General features: G+C 36.9%; 1 long non-coding RNA gene across 1 annotated transcript; it reads right to left on the bottom strand.

Annotated features, from left to right (window-relative positions):
• Positions 1 to 3,987: 3,987 nt before the first annotated feature.
• On the bottom strand, positions 3,988 to 10,623 carry LOC135363771 (uncharacterized). The gene is made up of 2 exons (XR_010409831.1): positions 10,476 to 10,623; positions 3,988 to 4,785 (listed from the first exon to the last, which is right to left on the bottom strand). It is a non-coding gene; the product is annotated as an uncharacterized LOC135363771 (long non-coding RNA).
• Positions 10,624 to 22,680: the final 12,057 nt, after the last annotated feature.

The raw sequence follows: 22,680 nt of genomic DNA, 5'->3' as shown, positions 1-22,680 counted from the left end.
TTGTCCTGCCTCACCAATTTCTTCCTTTCTGCCAAATCATTCCTATGAGCATGTAAACATACTTTAATAGCTCCTATCAAAAGAGGAAGGAGAGAGGGAAGGAGGGAGGGAAGGAAGGAAGGAAGGAAGGAAGGAAGGAAGGAAGGAAGGAAGGAAGGAAGGAAGGAAGGAAGGAAGGAAGGACGGGGAGGCAGGTGTGGGGAAGAGGGAGAGCTTTTATCTTTACCTCTCCAGTGAGTCTGCTCGGGCCTTTGTTGCTACAAACCACAGTGGTCAATTCTCCCCTCTGCCCAGTATTTGACCGGTCATCCTCGCCTGCTTGAAACATGTTCTTCAGTTGAAATCTGTAGCACAGATCTCTTGTCTGCCTCTTGCCTCACTGACCACACTGTTTCCGTTTCCTCTGCTGATACACTCCACTCCCTCCGGCTTCTAGACCAGTGGTTTTCAATTTGGGATGCATGTAAGAATCACCTGTTGCCATTATGACCACGTGGAAGAACTTAGAGGTTATCATGCTAAGTGAATTAAGTCAGAGAAAGACCTATGAAAGACCTTATCAAATACCATATGATTTCACTTAGATGTGGAATCTAAAAAATAAAATAAATAGATAAAACAAGCAAAGCAGAAACAGACCCATAAATTCGGAGAACAATTTGTTGGTTGTCAGAAGAGAGGGGGTTGAGGGGCTGGGCAAAATCAGTGAAGGGGAATTGGGGCACAGGCTTCCAGTTACAGAACGAATGCACGGTGGGGAGAAAGGGAACAGCCTGGGGAATATAGTCAATGGGACTGTAGTACCAGTGTATGGGGACTGCTGGTCGCTACTCTTGTGGTGAGCACAGTATAATGTGTATTTATGTATATGTATATAAACTTGTTGAATCACCATGTTGTACACCTGAAACTAATGTAACTGTGTCAGTGACACTTCAATAAAAAAAAAAAGAAGAATCATCTAGTGAACTTTTAAAATGCATTAATGCCCAGGTCTCAACTAATTAAATCAGAATCTCTGGGGGCAAGGTGAGAGGTTTAGGCAATTTTGTTAAACATCCCGGGGTGATGCTAATGTGCAGCCAGGATGAGAAGTACGGCTGTGAACACAGGAGGGCCGCATGGCTTGTCTCAGATCTTGAACCTTTTCCATCTGCACTTCCCTAGGTGATCCCATCCAATCTCTCAGCTTCAGATACCTCAACACCTGGTACCTTCTAAATGTATGTCTTCAGCCTACACCTTTCTCCCGAACTCTGGAATTCCATTGGTAACTCTCTGTTGTCACCTCCTTTGGGATGTATAATCTCATTTCCAAAGTTAACATGTCCTTCTGCTTTCATCCCCATCTCAGTAACTAGCAATTCTCTCTCTCCAGCTACATGGACCCACACAGAGTAAATGTTGTTATCTCGGAGTCATCATTATGACTCTCTTTCTTTTATGTCTCGTCTCCAAACCATCAGCCAATTCTGTTTCAAAATAAATCCAGAATCTGATTGCTTATCTCACCACTCTCAATGTTCAGCTCTGATTTGAACCCTTATCTTTTTTCTCTGCATTATTACTACAGTTCATATTTGGTCTTCTTGCTGCTAGTCTTTACCAGGACAGCACAGTGATCCTTTTACAGCGTTATTTAGATGATGTTACACCATTGCTTAGAACTGTCCAATGGCATCAGTGCCCTGAACTCCCTTTATGATATGACTCCCTGCGCCTTCCATTCTCTCTCTTACTGTTTCTACTTGAGCACATCAGGTATTGTACTGTTCCTGAAGCATGCCACATACACTCTCGCTTTTGTACTTGGCATTCTGTCTGCCTGGAACATTCTTCCCTCAAGTATCTCCCCTGACTCATTCAAATGCCATCTCATCACCATGGTCCTTCCTTGGTCACCCTGTATAAAATAACACCTCTCTACCTATACTCAGTATTACCCTTCTTTGCTTTATATGTGTTTGTTTTTAGTCTCATTTGAACCAAACACAAACTCCTTGAGGACAGGATCTTTAAGCATGGCTTGGTTCTTGGCATGTTATAGGTACTCAGTAATCACTTGCTGAATATTTGAGTCAAGCTGGGGAGCTAAGGCTTCTGGCCACAACTCCTGTGGTGCTATTGTAAATAACAGAACATCAAAGGACCAGATAAGGCTTTTGGAAACAACATATACCTCAGAAACCTTTCCCCTTGCCCCTTTCGTTAGGATTATCCCTTTGATTTGGGTGGGGAAATGAAATTGGGACGAGACTAAAAATGATATTGCAATACTGTGGCTTAAAATAAATCATTGTGAGATCTGCATTCTCTGAGTCACCCTGAGGCTGGAACATTTTCTGCTTGCATTGAAATACTCTCTTGTCTCTTCTAAATTCCCTGAGACGCCAAAGGGCCACAGCTCCTGAGAGATAAATCCTAGTATGGGCACCAAACATTCATCAGATAAGTAAAATCAAACAACATAGTGCAAGGGAAAAATGACATCAAAATATATTTTGATTGTAAAAAATAAGTCTCACTAAAGGCCAAATTTAGTTCTGTACCTTAACTAAAAATTTTAAATTACAAACAGAACTCCACTCCTCCTCCACCACCCCCCAATTAAGGAAATGAAGCTGGACTTCTTGAAAAACTTTATAATCCACAGAGCAAAAAAAGAAAGGCCTTTTGCCTGTCAATTCTGAAAATCTCTTCAGGGCTAAAGCTGTGAATGTTGTAACCTGAGAGAGGAAGATAATAGTCGTAGTTGGGACGCCTGGGTGGCTCAGTTGGTTAAGTGTCTGCCTTTGGCTCAGGTCAGGATCCCGGAGTCCAGTCCCTCCTTGGGCTCCCTGCTCAGTGCAGAGTCTGCTTCTCCCTCCCCCTCTGCTTCTCCCTCTCTGTCAAATAAATAAATAAAATCTTAAAAAAAAATAGTAGTAATTAGTTACTCAGAGTTAGCCAGTCCCTTGGCCAAACTAAGATCTCTCTCTCACACACACATAAACATCACAGAGTTAAATGTTGCATGCTGAAATTTGATACCCCTTATTTACATGTTAGCAACTTACTGATCTTCCATAACAATACTTTTAACAAGTTCCATCTACTCCATTTATTTGCAAAATCCCTGTAAATAGTTTATCCAGGCCTTTTCTAGACTGCCTGGATAATTAATCTAATTATTTACAACAGTTTCAAGCTCTTAACTATAAGCAAAGGTTATCACTACCTTTATTCTACAACTTTAGGGCAAAATCTTTAAAGATTAAAAAAAAGAAGAAAAATTCTTTTGAGAGTCACGTCGATTCGTGAACACAGCATACTGTCTCCTACACACACTAGATGTCACTGCATGACCTGAAATATTGGCTGTAATTTCATCTATTTCTTTACAATCTTTATAGGCAAGATAGTAAAGGTAAAAAATAATCTCGAGGTATGTTTCCCAAAAATCAGACACCTTTGCTTGTATTTGGTCAATTGCATTCATAAAAATAAATTCTATACATTAAACTAGGAAACATTGTAGGTTTCCTTTTTATCATCAGCTCCCCCTCCCCAAATTCTAATATTAAATAGAAATGTTTGCATTTGATGAGTAAATAATGGTCTCTATGTTAAAAGATACTGGGAGAGATTGGAAGAAAATAAAACTTAGGGAATGGGCTTAACGAGTTTCAAATTCAGCATAGTTATAAAGTGCCCTGTATTGTGTCAAACATCAGCAGGCACCAGGAGGCCTACACATGAAGGAGGTATAAACAAAAATTATGGGAACATAGAGAAAGAGACCCATAAAGGATTTAGGCAATGGACATCAGCCTCAAAAGAAATAGAGCTAATCTTCATTTGAAAAACTCATATATGAATATACATATTTGAGGTGGTTTATTACTTGTTCTTCCTTAGCCTAGAGTGACATTTATCAATTATATTTAGTGAGATGTGAATAGGTGTTCAGCAGAAGAGAATTCCATGGTCAAATAAATTTGAGAAATATTTGGCTATTTAAAAAAATCAACAGCCTTGTTTTTAATGCAGAATTCCTCAGCTTCTACTATCTGACAGTGGATTTTAAGTCTCTAAAAGGGAAATGCAGTACCTATCATGTCTTATTTAACAATCTGAAGGAGATAGAAATGTGAAGATTTAAGATTTATGGCTTTTAATATCATATGGATTCAAGAAAAAAAAACCCATGATCTTATTTTTACTTAATTACTGGAAATTGATAGATCTGAAAAGACTATCTAAAAAAGCTAAGATCTTTTTTTTTGTTTGATTTCTCCTTCTTGTAACTAATTTCAATGTAAGAACAAACAAATGTTTTATGCAGTACAATTCAAAACTCATATCAATTATTTAGCTGAAACAAACCAAAAGAAACTTGGGAGAAATTTCATATGCACAGTAAATTTTAAGCTATGCTCCCAGATTTCCTAATGGTTAAATAGTTGATTCCCCTCTACGACTAAGAGTTCTGTCAAAAAGGTTGAAGAAGCGTTCTCTTAGGAGAAACCATGGTTTATGTGAGCTTGTTGAGCTTAAAGAAAATGGGACGATGCTATGTCTTGCAATAGAGGCTGTTAATGAAGCTTGGGGTGAGTCAAACTCTAAAATCTTGTCTGAACATTGGCGGATGATCAGTGCTGGGTATCTTCCATTTGCCCCATACTGTTCTACTCCAAGCCCTCCTCCACCTTGCTTTCTTCTGCTGCAGACTGATTTATATGGACAACATCAACAGGGCTGCCATAACCTCTGGTTTCCTGTCAGTTGAGTCAATGGTAGCTTTATCTGGCAAAAGACCAAGAAAGGAAAAAATGTGAGGTCAGGATATTTGTTTTCCTGGCTCCTTCCCTGCAATGTTACTTGACACTAACTTTTCCCTCAATGGAAGCTCATTGTACCTCTCAAGTCAGCCTTCGGTGAGTTTTGACAAACATATATACACAGAAAAACACCATCACCGACAAGACAAAAACAAAAAATTCCTGATGTCCCCTTTGCATTCCATCAGTCCCTCCTGGCCCCAGGAAATCATTGTTCTGTTTTTTTTGGTGTTATGAATTAGCTTGCATCCTCTAGAATTGTGTATAAATAAAACCAAGTATCAGGTACTCTTTGTGCATTGGGTTTTTTTTTTTCACTTAGCATTTTGAGATTTATCCAATTCATTGTTTGCAGCAATAGGTTTCATTGTGTTTTTTGTTTTGTTTTCTGAAAAGTGTTCTGTTGTATGCATAGAAAAAAAATTATTTATGCATTCATATCTTGACGGAAATTAGGATTGTTTTTAGGTTTGGGCTACAATGACTTAAGCAGCTTAGTATTCTTGGATTAGTCTTTTTGTGGACAAATGTTTCACTGGCCTGGGTAAATGCCAAGGATCAGAAGAGATTAGTCCTATAGTAGGTGAGTGTCCAACATTTTAACAAACTGCCAAACAGATTTTTAAAGTAGTTGCAACATGGTACAGTCCTACCAGTGGTATATGATAGGAGTTCTAGCTGTCCTCATCTTCACCAACACTATTTTCCGTCTTTTAAATTTTAGCCATTACAACGAAGGAAAAGAAAGAAAACAAAAGCCAAATAATCAGGAAAGGAAGTAAAATTGTATCTATTTTGTGACATGACTGATTAGGCTGTCTAGTGATATCTCATTGTGATTTTAATTTGAATCTTCCCAACTGAGATGTTAAGAATCTTCTTCCATTGAACTTATTGGTCATTTGTACATTTTTCTTGAGGGGTGTCTATTCAAATCTTTTGTCCATGTTTTTTAGGTTTCTTCTGACCTTCTTATAAGGTTAGAGTTGTTAGATACATAAAACTTGTTAGAGTTTTATATATTTTATATATTTTATATATGCATATATATTTCAGGTATGCATATTTTCTCCCATTATGTGGCTTACCTTTTTGTTTTGCTCCAGGTGTCTTTCAGAGAGTAAAAGTTTTAAATTTGGATAAAGTCCAATGTAACTTTTTTTTCATTTGTGCCTTGTGTTTTTAGTGTGTTTCCAAAGAATTCTTTGCCTACATCAAGCTCACAAAGATTTTTCTCCTATATTTCCTTTGGTAAATGTTATGATTTTGTTTTTTGTTTTTTTAAAGATTTTATTTATTTATTTGAGAGAGAGAGAATGAGAGAGCATAAGAGGGAGGAGGGTCAGAGGGAGAAGCAGACTCCCTGCCGAGCAGGGAGCCCGATGCGGGACTCGATCCCGGGACTCCAGGATCATGACCTGAGCCGAAGGCAGTCGCTTAACCAACTGAGCCACCCAGGCGCCCATGATTTTGTTTTTTACATTTACATCAATAATCTATTTCTTGTTACTATTTTGGTATACTATAAAGTAAGGTTCGATATTTGTTTTTCCTCATACATTTATCCAGTTGCCCAGCAACAACTTTATGAAAGCTTTTCTTTTTCCACTGTGTTGCTCTGGAGCATTTGTTGAAAATCAATTCACTATACATACATATATATATATATATATGTATGTATGTATGGATCCATATCTAGACTCTCTATTCTGTTCTGTTGTTCTTTATGTCTATACTTTTGCCAATACCATACATAAGATCGTGTATGTCCACTAAATTTGTTCTCTTTTTTAAATTGTTTTGAGTATTCTCGGTTGTTTAGAATCATCTGATCAGTTTATATTTTAAAAGTGTCTTTGGGAAATTCCTGTTGGAATTGTATTGAAAAAATATATATATATAAATTTAGAGAAAGTGCCATTTTAATAATACTGAGAATTCAAATGCATGAATGTGGTATATCTGTTCGTTTATTAGGCCTTTTTAATTTCTCTCAGTGATGTTCAGTGCTTTTAAGTAAAGAGATCTTGTTTATCTTTGTTAAAATTATCACTAAGTATTGTTTGCTATTAGTACACAAAAGTTTGGTTTTTGCATATTAATCCTTGATCCTCTGACCTTATAAAATTCACTCATTGTGTCTAGTACTTGTTTTTTAAATTCTCTGGTCCTATAAAACTAAACAATTCATCTGCTAAGAGAAATAGTTTTATTCTTTCTTTGTGAACTTTATAACTTTTATTACGTTTCTTGCTTTACTACAATAGCCAAAATGGCCAGTACAATATCGAATAGAAGTCATGAGAGTACATGCTGGTCTTGTTTCCACTCATAGGGAACAGTGTTCACAAGGGTGTTGACTGTAAGTTTTTTTGTAGATGTCATGTATCAATTTGAGAAAGTACCCTTTTATTTCTAGTTTCTGAGAGTTTTTATTAGAAATTGGCAATTCAACACATATTATATCAAGAATGCATCTCTCCAAATAATATGTTGGTCTTTCTTATTCTATTATCCTGGTGAACTACAATGACATTTTTAAATTTTAAAACCAAGCTTTCATTCCTGGGATAAACTCTACTGGATCCAAAATATTTTCCTTTTTGTATCTTCTTGGCTTTGATTTACTAATATTTTATAAAAGATTTTTTTCATCTATGTTTATAAGGAATATTAGTCTGTAATGGTTTAATTTTTGTAATGTCTCATCAGGTTTCAACATTTGGATTATGTTGGCCTTATAAAATGAGTTGGGAAATGTTCCCTCTTTACTATCCTTCTATTAGCTGAAAGATTTTGTGTAAGATTGGTTTTAGTTCCTCCTTAAATTGTGATAGAATCCACAGTGAAATGATCTGAAATTTTGTGGGTGAGAAGATCTTTTGATTTAAAAAATTCACTTTTAGGGGCACCTGGGTGGCTCAGGTCATGATCTCAGGGTCATGAGATTGAGCCTCGAGTTGGGCTCCACGCTGGACATGGAGCTGCCTAAGATTCTCTCTGTCCCTCTCCCTCTGCCCCTCCCCACCCTGTGCTCTCTCTCTTTGTCTCTCAAAATAAAATAAAATAAAATAAAATAAAATAAAATAAAATAAAATAAAAATAATAAATTCACTTTGAGTAGATATAGACCTAGGAAGATTTTCTGTTTCACATTGTATCAATTTTTGACAAGTTATATTTGTCAATATTTTGTCTATTTCATTTAAGTTGTAAAAATTTTGGAATAAGGGGCCCCTGGGTGGCTCAGTGGGTTAAGCAGCTGACTTCAGCTCAGGTAATGACCTCCGGGTCCTGGGATCGAGCCCCACATCAGGCTCCCTGCTCAATGGGGAGTCTGCTTCTTCCTCTCCCTCTGCTGCTCCCCCTGCTTGTGCTCTCTCGCTTGCATGCACTATCTCTCAAATAAATAAAATCTTAAAAAAATTTTTTGGAATAAAACTTGTTGACAATATTTTATTATTTTTCTTTTAATATTTGTAGGATTTTTTCTTTTTTTTTTTTAAAGATTTTATTTATTTATTTGACAGAGAGAGACACAGCGAGAGAGGGAACACAAGCAGGGGGAGTGGGAGAGGGAGAAGCTGGCTTCCCACGGAGCAGGGAGCCCGATGCGGGGCTCGATCCCAGGACCCTGGATCATGACCGGAGCCAAAGGCAGACGCTTAACGACTGAGCCACCCAGGTGCCCCGGATTTTTTCATTTCTAATATTGCTGAATACTCCCCCCCTCACTAAAACAGTGGTAAGTTTTGCTTGATATTCGTCAACTTTGTTGATATCTTCAAAGAACCAGATTTCCATGTTAAATTTTCCTTCTCCTTTCTATTTCATTGATTTCTGCTCTTGGTTTTATTATCTCCTGACTTCTACTTTTTTGGGGCTTATTTTGCTCTTATTTTTCTAATTTCTTCAATAGAACTGTAGGTCATTCTTTTTTGGGCCCATCTTTTCTTATAGCATTTTAAAGATTAAAGTGTCCCCCTCAACAGTGATTTTGCTACATCCCACATATTTTGATATATTGTTTTCTCATTATCACTCAGTATGAAAATTTCATTTTCTTTGTGTTTTTCCAATTACACATGATTATTTAAAAGCTGGCTGTCAAATTTCCAAATATTTGGGATTTCCCTAGATATTTCATTGTAACTGAATACTAAATTATCTTATGATCAGAAAATATGTTCTATAATATTTGAATACTTTTAAATTTAATGAAACTAGTTTTAGAGCCCAGCATATGGTCTATCTTAATGAATGTATCACATGCACTAAAAAAGTGTATTCTATACTTATTATGGTAGTATTCTATAAATATCAATTGGGTCAAGATGGTTGCAGCTTAATTTCTGAGTATTCAGAACTCTGCTACTTTCTCCACTTTTACACAAACATTGTTTCCTTTGTGTCTTTGTTGTTATGCTCAATTCGTTTTCTATTCCCAGTTGGGAAGAGAGATTTGGTTGATTCATCTAAGAGCCCATGGTCTCAGGCTCTCCTTTAGTTTTTTTCTGTGGACCACTTGTACCCACCCATTATTGGATCTTGCAAACCCATTCATAAAGTCTTAGCTTATCTTCTCCAGTTGCTAGACTGAGCTTGTGGGAGAGTACCTGTTAGTTGATTTGGTATTCTCATGTCCTTCAGATGCCCTGTTGCTTTCCTCTTCTACTTCCTGCACAGATGCTAATGCTACATTGGCCTTGTAGCTGTCAGTGGTTTGTCCTAGAATTTAGGGTTAATGGGGATATTTTGTCACCTTGTTTTGTTGTAGATACTGCCTTTGGGTTAGATGTTCATATTTTAATTGTTCTCTGCTTTAATGGGAGAATTTGATAAGATATACAAACTATTTCACCACCAGCATCACCCTCCCAGAATCCTTTAAACTCTTAAAATTTTACTTATGTTTCCTCCGTTATGTGTAGTTTACCATTTTAGTCACTTTTTTACAATTAATTTTTAAACTGGAATTGGAATTTTATTTTTCCCCAAACAACCAGTTTTCCTGGCTCCATATATTATAAAATTCATCTTTGGATTTGAAATTTTCGATTAATATAGAAATAAGCATAGTATGGTTTGGATCTGTTTCTGAGTTTTCTAAAATGCTTGTCTGGCCTTTTCTTTCATTAGTACTGTATAGTATTAAGATACTAGTGGATTGAGTTAACAGATATTTTCTTTGTAACTTTACATTTATTCATAAGTGAGATTAGTCTGGGGTTTATTGTTGGTATTGTCCTTCTAAGGTTGGCGTGTTAGGGTGAAAACATATTTTCGAAATACAAAATGTTTAAGGAGGCTCTCCACCTTTATCTTGCACAATTTAGGGAACATGAGATCATTTGTTACTTCAAAGTCTGATTTAGCTCATGAGTAAAATGCTTTGGGACCAGTATCTTTCTTGAGTAAAATTTTAAATTATTTTTCTAATATAGTACCTGATTTCTGCTAGGTTTTTTTATTCTTAAGTGAATTTTGATAATTTACATTTATCTAACAAACCAACTACCCTTTAAAATGTATTTGCATGGAATTGTACACAATATTCTCTTAGAATTTTGAAAACTACCTCTAGATCATAGTTTTCATGGTTGCTATAATAAATTGTAACAAACTTAGTGACTTAACACAACATAGATTTATTACCTTATAGTTTTGAAGTCCAAAATGGGCCTCAGTGGGCTAAAATCAGGGTATTGGCAAGATTGTTTTCTTTTCTGGAAGCTCTAAGGAAGAATCCATTTCCTTCTTTTCAGCTTATGGAAGCCATCCACATTCTTTGGCACATGGCCCTCTTACCCTGTCTTCAAAGCCAGCAACAATGATTAGGGTTCTTCTCAGATTGTATCACTCTGACCTCTTCTGCCTCCCTCTTCCCCCACTTACGGACCCTTGTGATTACATTTCCCACCCAGGTAATCCAGGATAATCTTCCTCTCCTAAATTCAACTGGTTAGCAAAGTTAGGTTGTTTTTTTTTTTTTTTAAGATTTTATTTATCTATTTGACAGAGAGAGAGAGACACAGCGAGAGAGGGAACACAAGCAGGGGGAGCAGGAGAGGGAGAGGCAGGCTTCCCGCGGAGCAGGGAGCCCATGCGGGGCTCGATCCCAGGACCCCGGGATCATGACCTGAGCCGAAGGCAGACGCTTAACTACTGAGCCACCCAGGCGCCCCTGCAAAGTTAGTTTTATCTGTAACCTGCCCCTTTGCCATGAAAAGTAATATAGCCACAGGTTCCAGGGATCAGGACACAAACCTATTTTTGAGGGAAATTATTCTGCTTTCCCCACTGATTATAAAATTATTCTTTTAAATTAACTTTTATAATAATTACATTGCGTCGCAGTAAAAAAAAATGTACTGAGGATTTTTTTAGTGTTAATTATTCAAATGCTATTTATTCAGTTTCTGTTACTTTTATTATGAGAAATCAATTTATATTTTAGTCTAGATATTGTCTTATTTATGGGACAGAATTTATTTTGATATATGACATGGAATAGGAATCTTAATGGACTTCATTTAATCCAAACAATTTTCCCAGCACCATTTATTCCATAATTCATCCTTTTTCCTATTGATTTATAATAGTTCTTCTATCTTCTCAAGTTCTTAAGCATGCCAGAGTATTATCTAGGTCATGTGTTCTATTTTGAATGAAAATTGGCCTCTATCTTACACCATACACAAAAATCACCTTAAAATAGATTAAGGACTTAAATGGAAGGCCTGAAATGGTTAAACTTTTAGAAGAAAACAGAGGCAGTAAGCTCCCTGACATTGGTTGGAACAATGATTTTTTGCATTTGACACCAAAAGCAGAGGCAACAAAACCAAAAACAAGTGGGACCACATCAGATTAAAAAGCTTCTGCACAACAAAGGAAATAATAAATGAAAAGACAACTTATGGAATGGGAGAAAATATTTGTAAATAATTTATCTGATTAAGGTTTAATATCCAAAATATACAAGGAACTCATATAACTCAATAACAAATAAATAAGCCATTAAGAAATGGGCAAAGGACCCGAATAAACAATATTCAAAGAAGACATACAAATGGCTGACAGGCATGTGAAAATGTATTCAACATCACTAATCACCAGGGAAATGCAAATCACAACCACAATGAGATATCACCTCATACCTGTTAGAATGGTTATTATCCAAGTCAGGGGCACCTGGGTCACACAGTCTGCTGAGCATCCGGCTCTTGGTTTCAGCTCAGGTCGTGATCTCAGGGTCATTAGACCGAGCCCTGCTTGAGATTCTCTCTCTCTCTCTCTTCCTCTGCCCCTCTCCTTGTGCATGTAAACTCTCTCTCTCCCTCTAAAAATAAAGAAATAATCTTTTTAAAAAAAGTCAAAAGATAGCAAGTGTTGAAAGGATATGGAGAAAAGGAAACCCTTGTACACTGTTAGTAGGAATATAAATTGGTATAGCCATTATGGAAAACAGTGTGGAGGTTCCTCAAAAAATTAAAAATAGAACTACCATATGATCCAGCAATCTCACTTCAAGATATATATAAATCCAAAGGAAATAAAGTCACTATCTGGAAAAGATATCTGCATTTTTTTTTAAAGATTTATTTATTTATTTTAGAGAGAGAGCATGAGCAGGGGGAGGGGTGGGGGGGGTGGGAGACTGACACGGGGATCAATTGCATGACCCTGATCATGACCTGAGCTGAATCAAGAGTCGGATGTTTAACCAACTGAGCCACCCAGGCACCCCAAAGATATCTGCATTCTTATGTTGACTGCAGCATTAGGCACATCATTAGACATCATTAGTGAGTAGGACATGGAGCTTGTTGGTGACTATCGAAGTGAAAGTAGGTCACCCAGCAGCCTTAAAAAAAAAAAAATTATTTACAAAGCATCACAAAAACTCCACTTGAAGCAGAGTATTATAGCTCTGGGTTGATGCGGGACAAGCAGTGCCTAAAAGAACATCCTAGCAAGAAGGACTCAGAGTCACTGCTCAGTATGATGGAATGTGACATGCTGAATGCAGAAACACACTGCAAGAGGAGTGGTCATCCCAGAGGAAGCACTGAAATTCGCTGGGTGGAAATGCCTTCTCTTGTCATTTCTGTCAGGTTCACTGTGGGGACAATGTCCTCTTTCACAAAAGTGTCCAGCATGACTGAAGAAACAGGAACCAGAATGTGGATGTTTATGTTCTGGATACGGTCTCCAGTGAATTACAAAATGAAGTTCTGGAAACAAGGAGCAACCTCCATCACTGGGCCACCAGGCATCTTTGATGTGCTTGATTTCATAGCTAAGGCACAGGACTTTATACTCTCTAAGGAGGTTTCATTTAACTTAATAATCTTTATGCAAAGATTCTTTCCAAAATACAAATCTGGCTTTTTTAGTCTGTTGCTTAAAACTCTTCCATTTCCTGCATGGAGCACTGGGTGTTATATGAAAACAATGGATCGTAGATCACCACATCAAAAACCAATGATGTATTGTATGGTGACTAACATAACATAATAAAATTAAAAAAAAAAAACAACTCTTCCATTTCTCCCCAAAGCTTTCAAGTGGGAATCCGAAATCTGTAAGATAATATGAACAGCTCTTCATGGTCTGGTCTCTACAAACTCTTTAATCATTCTCTATCTTGTGGTAGTCAGTACTCCAAAAATACAGAACTACTTGCCGATGAAGAAAATAAAATACACCTTCTCTCACACCTTGTTCCATTCAGCATTCACCTGGCTAATTCCCCTTCTGTGGACTCTTCAGACTCAGTTCAGTATCATGTCCCCACCACCACCCTCCCAGTGCCCCAGTCTGGATTAGATGTTCTTCATATATCTCCCATAGAATTCATCATAGTCTATAATGATTGTCTCCTTGTCAGTCTGCCTTCCCAATTACTGGAGAGTAGAGACTGCATCTCTTGGTTCTTGTCTTACTCCTTTCAGGTTGCAATAACAAAAAGACCATAGACTGGGTGGCTTAAACAACATTTATTTCTCATGGTTATGGAGGCTGGGAAGTCCCAAGATCAAGTTGCTGATACATTCAGTGCCTGGTAAGGGTCTGTTCCTGGTTCATAGATGGCCATATTCTTGATATAATCTCACAGAATGGAAGGGGCAAAAGAGCTCTCTGGGATCTCTTTTATCAGGGTACTAATTTCATTCATGAGAATGGACTTCTCATGATTTCATCACCAAAGGCCCCACCTCCTAATACCATCACTTGAGGGGTTAGGATTTCAACACATGGATTTGGGGGGGACACATTCAGTCTACAGCAGCTCTATACCCCTAAATGGTGTTATGTACACAAAATGGTCCATAAATGTTTCCTGAATAAATTTGCTAATTACTTGTCCTAAAAATCTTGGAGGGGAAGGAGAAATGGTTGGTGGATAACAAAATTGAGCAGTAATGTTAGCAGGTGACTTGCCCAATTACATCATCACATTGACTTTTGAAAACTTCTTTAAAGATAGATTTGTCAACTGCAGAATCACAGCTATGCATGCAGTAAATGTTGGACTGTTTGTTGCCACTATTATAAATACAAAAACGCTACCACTCCTGCTTGTTATCTGAACGTAGGTGACCTTCATTGTTTCCCTACACAGTGTCTACGAATTTGCCAAAGACATGTATCTTCCTGAGTTCAAATATACAAATCTAAATTCAGCATGCTATGGGCAAGACTTCTTTTCCTCCTTAGCTTCCAGGATGATTTCTCCTTCATATTTTTATATAAATATTCGAGGGCATCAGCCCACACTTGTCTTATGGAAATAGAAGATATAATCCTGCTTCAGATTCACTGAGCTGAAGGTGAGAAATTGGAGAAATTGCATCTTTCATGCGTCCTTGCAGCCACCTGCTTCTCCCCATCCTGAGACTGGGGCAAGTTCTGTTTCTTTAGTGTGGGAAGGGATGCACGGGTGGCACAAAGGCTTTATGCAGCTCGATGCCTTTTTCACTTTAAAATCTAAATCATGCGGACTTTAAAGAGTGGGCAGAAAACCAGGATGAAATAATGACCAAAATTTCATGGAGGCAGAAACTGTCTATGCTGCACATCTAAAAATAGGATGCTCTAGGTCTATGATGTATCATACTGAAAACTTCTCGGCATGTTTGGTGATGAGGGCTTCTTAATCAAACTTGGGGGTGAGTTATTACATGCTTTTCCTGGGCCTTTATTTCAACAACAGTAAAAGGGTATTAACAGATGAGAACAGGGGCGCCTGGGTGGCTCAGTTGGTTAAGCGACTGCCTTCGGCTCAGGTCAGGATCCTGGAGTCCCGGGATCGAGTCCCGCGTCGGGCTCCCTGCTCGGCGGGGAGTCTGCTTCTCCCTCTGACCCTCCTCCCTCTCATGCTCTCTGTCTCTCATTCTCTCTGTCTCAAATAAATAAATAAAATCTTTAAAAAAAAAAAAAAACAGATGAGAACATAGTGGCTCTACTCCTTGCCTTCTTCTGTGTGCCCACGCGTTCAAAGAAAACTCTGACTCAAAGAGGTCAGCTGGTAAACACAGGTCAATCTTCACCTCCTCCCACAGAAAGAAGTCAACAGTCACCAGATGGCATCAGGTCAGGAATCCAGGGAGTGTATTTAAATAAAAGAGGAAGATGCAGGCACTTGGTTTAATTTTTATTGTTTATTGCTGGCTGCCTTTCTTCTGAACTACCTTTAACAAAATCGATGCAAAAATCAAAAGATCAATTCAATAGGTGCAGTCTTTATGCTTTAGAAGCTTAAAGTCTGAATATTTCATTAAAAATGACATTTTCCATTGTAAAGAAATCAATACCTGAAATCCCTTATTTAAGTTCTTACACTTTAAAAATTTGTGATTATTATTATTTACCTATTAATGGACTCTTTAAGGTGGGGCAAACTTATACCAAAATACCTTCCAGACAGACCATTGTGTTAAATGTAAAACAATGCAAATATTTCTTAAATGCTTTAAAAATAAAAAGAAAAGAATAACATATAAACAAAATCCTGAATAAGGGTAAACTTTCTAAGTTTAGAAGCAATGAAAAAAATTTCCCCTTGGTCCATAGCTTCCTGAACATACTAGCTTTGCTGATGGGAGTGATATCCCAGATAATTTTTCTGTGATAGGGTCAGAGGTCAATATGCAGGTTCCTTTTCCTTCTCCAGTGAATTCTGGAAAACACTCTTCTATCTTTCAGACAACTAATTCATTCTTTAAAACAAAAAAAAACTTCACTGAGGTATAATTGCTATCACAAAGAACTGGGCATATTTAGTGTATACAGTTTGATGAGTTTGGGCGTATAAAAACATCCACGATACCATCACCACAATTACGGTAAAAGACACCTCCCAGATTTTTCTTGTGTCCCTTTGTTTTGTTTTGTTCTTTTGGTTTTTGGTTTTTGGTTTATGGTAAGAACACAACATGAGAACCACCCTCTTAGCAAATTCTGAAGTGCACATTACCATATTGCTAACTATGGGCACTGTGTTGTACCGTGGATATCTCAAACTTACTCATCTAGCATGACTGAAACTTTATACCCATTGAACAACTCGGGTTTCCCCACACCCTGGCCCCTGGCAACTACTATTGTTTTTACTGCTTCTGTAAGTTTGACTATTTTAGATACCTCATATACATATAGTATTTGTCTTCCTGTGACTGGCTTATTTCACTTAGTTGAGGTGGGTTTTATGTGTTAATAGGGTTGGCTTAACTTTGTATTTCATAGGAATTTATTTTATCTCATTTTACTTCCCTCTTTATGCTAAGGTTTTATGGCTGACCAAGAGAATGAGAGCTTAGATGTGTTTACCAGTGTGAATGGACCATCAGCCTCCACCATCCACAGCTCACCCATTCTTTCGCAAGATCAACCAGGCAATTTACAAAATGGATGTGAAAGGTCTCCTGGAGTGAGTTGTTTCTAAATGTCTTCTGGTAGATGGGTGTCCAATCTATATAATCTGAGACTTAGAAGAGCTTTCCTGTAGCAGGCACATAGTGAGGAGGAGAAAGCAATCCCAGCTGATGTTGGACATAAAATATAGATGTTGTATTTTATTAGAGGAATTGTTAATTTTATGATAGCAACTCTAGACTGCTTATAAGATGAAAAACTTATACAAGAGTTTGTAATGATTTCATACCACCGTGTGATGCCTTGGCAGATGTTATAGGAGCATTCTACAAGATTAAAGCAGAGCCAGGTTGGTGTGTACATCCCCAGGGAACCACCTGCCAAAAGCAGCTGTTTTAGAGACCTGTCTGAACCTGTGTCCCTAAGATGGATGTTATGGGAAAGAACTTTCTCCAATATAGTAAGTACATGCTTTCCCCTTTAAAAAAATTAAATAAAGCAATGAAAGACATCACAGATAAAAACGTTGATAGCTGAAAAATCCATAGACCCTTGGGGCGCCTGGGTGGCTCAGTTGGTTAAGCAACTGCCTTCGGCCCAGGTCATGATCCTGGAGTCCCAAGATCGAGTCCCGCATTGGGCTTCCTGCTCGGCAGGGAGTCTGCTTCTCCCTCTGACCCTCCCCCCTCTCATGCGCTCTCTCTCTCATTCTCTCTCTCAAATAAATAAATAAAATCTTTAAAAAAAAAAATTCCATAGACCCAAGAATACAGCCCAATTTAAAAAGCAAATCAACTGGAAAGATATTTACAAATATTTCATATATAGGGTTAATGTATTTGATAAAGAAGACTTATTATAAGTCAATAAATCAATACAAATGATAAAATGTTGAATGAGAAATACACAAAGTACTTGAGTCTGAACCTAAAGACTACAGAGTAAGTTCTATAACACATATGTGAAAATATTATCCCCCACAATGAGACCATGCAACTTCAAGCAAAGTACCATTTTTTTCCCTTACTAAACTTGCAATGATAATTTTTTAAACCATAATACTTGGTGCTCAAGAACAGCATTTCCTGGGGTACTTGTTATAAAATCATAGAAACCATCCCAGACCCACCAGAGCAGAGTCCCAGTGGATGGACCCAGGAAGCAAGTTACAGAAATTCTGATTCTGTTGGCTTGCAGTAGAACCTGGGAGTCAGAAATTTTCCATCCCCACCCTAGGTGATCTTAAGGCAAACTTGAAAATATTATTCTAAACAGTGGTTTTCAACCATGGCTGGACTACTGAATCATCGGGGGAAATTTAAGAAATACAGATACTTGGGTCCTACCCTCAGAAATTATGATTTAATCCTTGTGGGTTCTATTTGGATATTAAAAAAAAATTTAAAACTCTATAGGTAATTCGAAAATGTGGCCAAAGTGGAGGATGCCTACTCTAGAGGACATGATAAATTGGTATTCATATGCTTTTCAAATGGGAGTGAAGATTGGTACAACCCTTTTTACAAACAATTTGGCTGTGTTTGCTTTTTAAGAAATAATATCATTTTCAGTAAAATTGCAGTTTTGTAAATTTCTGATCCTTGTTATCTAAATAGAGAAAACATTTGTGAACAAAAATTTTTCTTTGTCTGTAATTGATTCAATAACTACTTGAGAGTAACATAACTGTCCAGCTATAGGGTAGTTGTTTAATAAACAGTGGTATGTTCACATAATAAAGTGCTATACAGTCATTAAAAATGTGCAAATAATAAGCTTTTAACGTCATGGGAAAATACAGGGCTAAAGGGGAAAAGTAAGGTATAAATTGTATTTACTGCATGGTCAAGACTAAGTTAAAATAAACATAGTAAAAAGACAGGAATAAAATGTTCTAAATTACTAAAGGTGGCTATCTTTGAGCTATGGGGAGATGAATGACTTTTGGGGGTTATCTTCTAACTTTTCTGAATTTTAGAAATTTATATTTCTATTAGATGTAATTTAAAATGTTTAGAATTTTTATTGTGGTAAAATATACATAACATAAAATTTACCATTTTAACAATTTTCAAGTGTACATCTCAGTCTTATTAAATATATTCACATTGTTGTACAAACATCACCACTGTCCATCTCCAGAACTTCTTCCCCAACTGAAATTTTGTACTCCTTAAACAGTAACTCCCCATTACTTCCTCCCCCAATTGTTGGTAACCACTATTTGACCTTCTGTCTCTATAAAGTTACTATTCTAGGTATAATATAAATGGAATCATACAATATTTGTCCTTTTGTGTCTGGCTTATTTCATCTGGCATAATTTCTTCAGGGTTCATCCATGTTGTAGCACATACCAGAATTTCATTGTTTTTTTGTATGTATATATCACTTTTTTTTTTAATCCCTTCATCCATTGATTGACATTTGGTTGTTTCTATCTTTGACTATTGAGAATAATGCTGCTATGAACAGTGGTATTCAAATACCTGTTCAAGTCCTTGCCTTCAATTTTGGGGGCAGAGACCTAGAAATGGAATTGCTGGAACATATGGCAATTCTGTGTTTAAGTGTTTGAGAAACTGCCATACTGTTTCTCACGGAGGTTGCACCATTTCACATTCCCACCAGCAATTCACAAGAGTTCTAATTCCTCCACATTCTTACAATTTTTTTACTTAACAAGGTCAATCACTTCATATGGAAATCTATCTAAAATGTATCACTCATTTCCAACCTTCAGAAGGGAAATATTAAACAAAATTTAACCTTTTTCTTGTAGTGACTTATATACATTGATGCCTCCTCAGAAGCTATTGCAATATATCTTTGAGATCTTGCTCTGTGCTAGATGCTATTCTCAGTTATTTCCACAGATGAGAAACAATTCTTTCAGAATCCTGAAAAGTATCATCTGCATTTCACAGATAAATAAATGAGGTACACAGAGGTAAAGGAATTTCTCCAAGATCACACAGCTAGTTAGTGAAGGTGGAAGGGTTCAAAGTCTTTGCCTTTAGACAATTAGCGAGACTTCTAGCCATCTGACAATGTTTGTCTCTATATTAAATGTTTCCAAACTAATACTGTACACTCTTAGAAAATTTGTTTGTGTTGTGTAATGTTTTATTTTGTTTTTCTTTCTGGTATTACTCCTTGTGTTTGTAAGAGTACCTACCTCTAGTGGTTTTCTCCTGTCCACCCACATGCTGAGACTGACATCCTGTCATTAAGAAAAACTGATAAAGAAAGAGTTAAGGGGCACCTGGGTGGCTCAGTGGGTTAAGCGTCTGCCTTTGGCTCAGGTCATGATCCCAGGGTCCTGGGATCGAGCCCCACATCGGGCTCCCTGCTCGGCGGGAAGCCTGCTTCTCCCTCTCCCACTCCCCCTGCTTGTGCTCTCTCTCTCTGTCAAATAAACAAATAAAATCCTTTAAGAGAAAGAAAAAGAAAGAAAGAAAGAAAGAAGAAAGAAAGAAAGAAAGAAAGAAAGAAAGAAAGAAAGAAAGAAAGAAAGAAAGAAAGAAGAAAGAAAGAAAAAAGAAAAAAAGAAAGAAAAAGAAAGAAAGAAGGAAAAAAGAAAGGGTTAAAACTGAGTGAAAAGCAAAGTGCACAGGTTTGAGAGAGAATTTGGGGGGACATTCTAAGGGTAAAAGTATATGAGTTTAGGTATTTGGCTCTCATATCTATTCTGGTGGTTTGATGACATATTTTGCTTATTTCTGGCTTGCTTCTTGTGTTCCAGGTACTGAGTCTGCTGTTATGAATGAACATGAGTGCCTACTCTTACTCCTCATATAATGTATTTTTTAAAAAACCTTGCCCCTAAATAACAAGTATCCTTTCTATGTCTGATATGCTCTTCTGAAAAATGTCTACTTAGTACTTTTCATAATACACACAAATAGAAAACAAAGGAAAAGGCTTTTGACATTGAAAGTGGTACCACATCAAGACAATTCAATCTTTAGATCCAATGACTAGTGATTACAGATGCCCATCAATATCAGCCTAGAATATTTTTGTAGAACTTACAATATGTCATAGATATGTTTTTTGGAAAGAATAAACAAGTGTTTCTTTCCTTGTATTACATGTATATTGTGACATGCTGAACATTTAACTTTCTGAAAATCAAACCTTTTTCCTATGAAGTAGAAGAGGTCACTAGTTAAATAAATATAACAGTGGGTCTTTCTATGTATCAAAACTTTTTATTTAAAGTGAATATTCCATATCACCATCTATTTTTCTAGAAATTAAGTTTTTCTATGCCCACATTTTTTAAAAGATTTTTTTTTCCGCATCTGTAAGCTTTTCCTAGGAAACAGGTGAGTAACGGGAGTAACGGTGAGAGAAAAATATTCACTCAAAATACAAAATGGAAAGATAAATAAGTTTCTGCAGAAAAACTGTATCTAGCAGCCTAGCTAGATTCCCTTAAATTAGATGATAAATATATATGTATTTTTTACCAGTAGGTTTATAGTTAATTTTCACCTAAATACTGCAAACAATTTCATTCAACAGAATCAGAGTGGTGCAGGCTGGTGGGGAGATGAAGGAAACAGAACCACATTCCCAGAGATCTGAACTAACTGGTGGGAACAATTATTTTCCTCTTACTCACAATTTTGCTGCTGGTTAGTAGATAATGCCAAAAGAAAAGAAAGTTTTGATGGTATCAAACCTCCACTGAACTCCAAGATTTGATCATCTTTACACTGGCTTCTAACTAAAATGGTAATACTGTTAATATCAATAAGCACACTCAAATCCTGATAATGATTCAATTAACATTTTAAGGCATTTTTTTGTAACTCAAGTCCTACCATGTTGGACCTTACAAATGTACTGTTCTATATGATTCTATTTGGTTTTGTCACATGAAGAAGGAACTATCTTCTCTACCCATTTACACTCAACTTGTACTAAACAAACAACCCTGTGCAAGTTAACATCCCTGGAAGTTGGCTTCTGTTCTCCACCTTTTGCTCTTCTACTAATTTCTACTACTTGCCTTTATTATTCATTTTAGTGCTGCTTTATAATGTCTTAAATTCTTCTGTAATTTTTTCACATACACATTATGTTTTATTGTTAAGTATCACCCATCTTCACTAAGATAGACTGATTGTGGAGTGAGATTTAAATATGTTTTTTTTCCCCAATCAATTAATAACACATTTGTCCAAAGAAGAAATTGTTGGGAGTGGAGCATTCTTCAAGGCTAATGAAATCATGAGACACTAGAGCCATAAACCAGGTGAATTAGAGATAAGGACCAAAAGCCCAGATTTTCAGCTATGAAACAATGCCTAAAATAAAAATAGCTATTTAGAAGGATCTAGGCTTATTGAAGCTGATATATAATCAACACTCAAAAACTGAAAACTCTTAACTAAAAGATAGTTCATTCTATGTTATGGTGATCATGAAGTAGTAAGAAAAAAATAAGGAAATCTCTCAACGTGGAGAAAATGATGTTCAGGGAGAGAAACATAAAAGGGTTTAGCAAGCAAAAAGAATGGAATTGAGAACAGAGGTGAAAATGGCAAGACAGCTATTATGTTTTAATAGAATGTGGTAAATGTATTCTATCAAAAGTTTGGACTGAGCTTCAAGTTACTGGTTTCCACCTGTTAGAGTTGAAAGAAAAAAGGAAGTAAGGAAGGGAGAGGGGGAGGGGGAGGGGGGAAAGAAAGTAGAAAGGAGAAAACAAACAAACAAACAAAAAACCCGAAGAATTCTTCTGGAGCTTAAGAAACAATCTGACAGGTTTATAACATTTTCCTGAAGCCAGCAGCAAAATCATAATGGGCTGAAGCCTCAGTCAGGCCCCTGAAACATCTGTAGCTTTGTTCAAAATGACTAAGACGCAATACATCAGTTTATGGAAAATGGGGAGAGCTTGCAGCAGTTGGCCAGTGTTCTAGGTGATGGATATTGATGAGCAATAAAACGACTGATTTACTGCCAA

The sequence above is a fragment of the Mirounga angustirostris genome, unplaced genomic scaffold (assembly GCF_029215605.1).
Source record: "Mirounga angustirostris isolate CCGP_5_RB_7025 unplaced genomic scaffold, mMirAng1.0.hap1 SCAF_3, whole genome shotgun sequence".
Lineage (NCBI taxonomy): Eukaryota > Metazoa > Chordata > Mammalia > Carnivora > Phocidae > Mirounga > Mirounga angustirostris.
This window is presented reverse-complemented; position numbering and strand designations above follow the sequence as displayed.